Below are 5,080 nucleotides of genomic sequence, written 5' to 3'. Positions count from 1 at the left end.
AAAAAAAAAAGGAAAAATTGGGCTTCCCTGGTGGTGCAGTGGTTGAGAGTCCACCTGCCGATGCAGGGGACACGGGTTCGTGCCCCAGTCCGGGAAGATCCCACATGCCGCGGAGCGGCTGGGCCCGTGAGCCATGGCCGCTGAGCCTGCGCGTCCGGAGCCTGTGCTCTGCGGCGGGAGAGGCCACAGCAGTGAGAAGCCCGCGTACAGCAAAAAAAAAAAAAAAAAAAAAAAGGAAAAATTTAGCTAAAACAGGGCTTACATCAACCTCTGATTCTGAAGAGAAAGGAGATGATCAAGAAGGTGAAAAGAAGAGAAAAGGTGGAAGAAACTTTCCGACTGCACATAGAAGGAATATGCTGAAAGGCCAACATGAGAAAGAAGCAGCAGATAGAAAATGCAAGCAAGCGGAACAAATGGAAACTGAGCAGCAAACAACATGTAATCTACAGTAATAAAAAATATAGCGCATTTGGGGCTCAAAGCATTAATCCAGTTACTGAAAAGAGAATACAAGTGGAGCAAACAAGAGAGGAAGATCTTGAGACAGACTCATTGGACTGAATTTCCCCCTCCCCGCCTTGATGGAAGAATGTTCCAGATTCTAAATTGAGGACTTCGTTAATGGCATTATTACTGTGTTGTGACTGTTAAAAAACATTTCCTGTAAGATACACACTACATACTAAGGTCAGCCATCATTCCTGTTAAAAGTTTTTTACCAAGCTTAAAATGAAGCTTTGTGTTTGAAAGTTATAATAAGCTCAGATGAAGATGGTGGTTGTACATTATTTCATTTAGAAAATGTAAAAATTCATTTTGTTTTGAAGCTAGGTGTTAAACTGGAGTAGCTACTATACCCCCAGAGAATGGGGCAGTTGTGCCCTTCCCCTTGACATTCCTTTGTTGTTCAGTTCTTTAGAAGATTAATAATTGTTTTTTAATCCTGAGAGATTAAACAGTAGACTTGTTAAGGAAACAAAAATGAAACTGTAACCAAAATTTTAAAATAGAGTGTTTTAAAAATAAATAAATATTTTAAAAAAGCAGATAGAAGTTCATTTCTCGGGACTTCCCTGGTGGTGCAGTGCTTAAGAATCCGCCTGTCAATGCAGGGGACATGGGTTTGATCCCTGGTCTGGGAAGATCCCACATGCCGAGGAGCAACTAAGCCCGTGCGCCACAACTACGGAGCCTGCGCTCTAGAGCCCACGAGCCACAACTTCTGAGCCCACGTGCCACAACTACTGAAGCCCGGGTGCCTGGAGCCTGTGCTCTGCAGCAAGAGAAGCCACCACAATGAGAAGCCTGCATACCGCAACGAAGCGTAGCCCCAGCTCACCGCAACTAGAGAAAGCCTGTGCACAGCAACGAAGACCCAATGCAGCCAAAACTAAATAAATAAAAATTAAAAAAAAAAAAGAAGTTCATTTCTCCACCATGCAACAGTGCAAAGGTGAGTGATCCTGCTGCACCAGGTCATTCTGATCCCCAGGGCACTGTTCTCACCAGCGTGATCAAAGCTGATCATAAAAAAGAGTCCAGAGAAGCACACACATTATTTTAAGGACTGAACCCAGAAGTAGCACACTTCACTTCTACTCACATTCCACAAGTGGCAACTCAGTCACGTGGCCACACCCAGCCACAAGAGAGGCTGCAGAATGCATGCACATCCATGTTAAAGAGGATTAAAGACAAGTTGCATGATACCTGCAGGGCACGTATCTGATAAACGTCTTGCATCATGAATATATAAAGACTCTCAACACAATAATTAGAAAACCAACAACTCAAAGACAGTGAACAAAATATCTGAAAAGACACTAAAGAATATGGACAGATGGCAAATAAGCACATGAAAACGTGCTCAACATCATTAGTCATTAGGGACATGCAAGATACCACAACACATCTGTTAGAATGCCTAAAATTGCAAAAATAGATGTTATCGATTATCAGTGAAGATACGGAGGAACTAGAACTCTCATACATGGCTAGTATATGACTCTAAAATGGTACAAGCAAGTGAAAACAGTTTGCCATTTTCTTAGAAAGTTAGATGTATACCTACTGTATGACCCATCCTTTCTATCCCTAGATATTTAGCCAACAAAAAAGAAAGTGTATGTCCATACACAGACTCACACATGAATATTCACTGCAGCCTTATTTGTAATATCCCAAACCTGGAAACAACCAAATGTCCAGCGAAAGTTGAGTGAATAAACAAATTGTATAATACCTGTCTGATGAAATACTGCTTACCAATAAAAGTGAATGAACTCTTGAAATACACAAACAGCGTGGAGGAACCTCAAAATAATTTCACTGAGTGAAAGAAGGCAGACTAAAAAGAGTGTATACTATATGATTCCATTTATATATAATTCTAGAAAATGCAAATTAATATATTGTAACAAAAAGCAGATTAGCGGTTACCTGGGGAAAAGGGGATAAGGCAGAGAGGGACAGAGATGGGGGAATTGCAAAGGGATACAAGGAAACTTTTTGGAGTCATAGATATATTCTCTGTCTTGATTGTGGTGATGTTTTCATGGCTGTAGACATATGCCAAAATTAGTGACTTGTACACTTTTAGGATTTGCAGTTTAATGTATGTTAATTCTACCTCAATTTTAAAAGTATGTGCCTTTTTTAATGGATAATGACGAGAACAGAACTTGGTGGTCAATCGGAAGTATCCTCCACATCTAGTTTCTTTTCGTCACGTCACTATCAAGTTCTGGGATATTCTGGACCACAAGAAGGGAGACTATGGGAGGAAGATTTCTGTTGGGAAATAAGACTCAGAAGATTTATCTACAGCTCTTGTCCCTGCCTCGAGCTCACGCGCTTCTCAAGCATCGACCAAGCTTCCTTCTCTGGTCTTGATTCTCTGCAGTGAACACATCCCATCCTGCACAATTCCATGAAACTCTCCCACCCACTACCAGTCCACAGTGCCAACTGCCAGAGACTTTGCACCCCAGCCTCAGCCCGCCTGCCAGACCACACCTTTCACTGTAACCTGCTGGCCCCAGGCCCCACTCCAGTTCAGCCCACTGGACAAAGTTCTAGCCAGGTGGATGCTGACCTGGCCAATGGGGTGATTTTTCTTTCCCTGACACTTTCAACAAAGTGAGAAAAGTGACTGTATCTGCACCCCATTGAAGCTCACCTAAAACCTTTCCCCAGAATTCCAGTTAGCATCAATGGGACTTTTTCTCTCAATACTCTTCCAAAAGATGTCTTCAAGTCTAACCCCTTTTGCAGCCACCATGCTCCTTCCCAACTGCACAGCACATTCGTTTTGGTAACACTTTGGAATCGTCCCAGGTGGAAGGCTGAGATATATAAAGGCATCATAAAAGAATTCTAGAGGGCTTGGGCAGGATTATTCTAAGAATTTTATCCATCCACTTCAAGCAATTTCTTCTGTTGATCTTTAGGATTACTATGGAAACAGCCAAGGCTTTTGCTGATTTATCCCAGAATATCATCCTTGTGGGAGCATAGTGGGGAGGTATCAGGGAGGCAAAGGTTTTTTTTCCTCTGACTGGCTCAAAGTGGGATACCGGAGCTAAGTAAGAAATAAGCCTACGTAAGAATGAGAAGATTTAAGGATTATAATTGATTCTCATAAACTTAGTTGGGGAGGAGCAGGGTTGCAGGGGGAGTGATTTCCATCTTCCTCCATCATGTACTCAGGCCTTACATGAGAAACACAGCATACCACCCACCCTCCCTTTAGAGGTGAGATTTTTCTTGGAGGGGTGTGTGTGCGTGTGTGTGTGTGAAGGATGCTAGCATGAGCAGGGCTAGATCAACGGAAATGGTGCGAGCTGGAGTAAATAGCTGCTGATGAATCAAGGAGATACGTGAGAGAAGAGACGGAGCATAGAAAATGCCAGAGGTTGACCAAGTTGAATTTCACTGGGACAATGAGATCGCGGCGGTCCTGTTGACCGAAGGCCTTCCCTCTTGGGTTCTTGGAGCAGAATTATCCAAAACAAACTGCAGGAGAGCCTTTCTCCAGCCAGAATTCTTGATAGGCAGTCATGTGGGGGTAATTGCGCCTTTGTCTGGCTCCTACTCCCTCCTCGCCCTCAGACCCTCTGATTTCTGCCTGAATGGAAAGAACTCTTGCTGCGATTAGGTCTTGGGGAGGCGTGGAGGGCGGGGAAGGAGAGGCGCTCCACCGTCCTGACAAAGGCCCTGGTGGTTTACCTCTCCCCACGTGAGACAGGCAGGAAGGAAGCTGGTGGTGATGGGCTGTCCAGGACGGCAGGCACTGCGGTAGGTGATTTCTCCTTCAATATATGCCATAACCCTTACAGCGTCCCATGAGATGGGAACTATTAACCCCATCTTCACAGAATAAAGGACAGAGGAAAATAATTTACAGAATAATTTAACCTAGGAGGTTAAATAAGTTGCCCAAACTTCACAGCTACTACGTGATGGGCTGGAGAACTTTTCCCACACCTGCCCGAAGGTGGGAGTTGACTAACCTGCGGGGGTCAAGAAGCTGGGGGTCTGGGCAAGGCTTGACGTCCTGAAACAGGTACTCAGTGCTAAATGATACCCAGATCTCACAGACAGAGGTAGAGACAGAGAGAGTGAGAGAGAGATCTCTATCCTGTTTGCCTCAGGCCATGTTGACGCAGAGCCTCTAATTTTCAGACGATTTCTAAAAAGAACAAGGTCAGGTAGACTGCTTTTGCTATAGACCCTCTCCTTTTTGGCTGTTTTTTTTTTCCCCCTATGTTATTACAGACCGAGATTTTAAGATGTTAAATTCCAATCTAGAAGGCTATGAGATAAGCGAAACTCAGTAGCAAACCAAGGCAATTAATTTACTGCCCTCTCTTGAGGCCCACCCTAGCAAGTATCCCACATCCTTTGGAGGGACAGTCTGACCACTGCCAGGGTCAAAAACCTCTTGACTGAGGCCACAGAAGGCCCACACCGTCATTACATGTTCAGGCTGGCACACAGCTAAACTGCACCCCCCAGCCTCTTCGCAGGGTGATGTGGCCATGGTCCAGCATCTGTCCTGATCTGGTCAGGTGAAAAT

General features: G+C 44.3%; 1 protein-coding gene across 2 annotated transcripts in view; it reads right to left on the bottom strand.

Moving 5' to 3' along the window:
- Positions 1–5,080, bottom strand: part of CLVS1 (clavesin 1) — a 415,580-nt gene that overhangs the window by 277,358 nt on the left and 133,142 nt on the right. The gene's annotated exons all lie outside the window — the stretch shown is intronic.

This window comes from Globicephala melas, chromosome 17, assembly GCF_963455315.2.
Source record: "Globicephala melas chromosome 17, mGloMel1.2, whole genome shotgun sequence".
Lineage (NCBI taxonomy): Eukaryota > Metazoa > Chordata > Mammalia > Artiodactyla > Delphinidae > Globicephala > Globicephala melas.
This window is presented reverse-complemented; position numbering and strand designations above follow the sequence as displayed.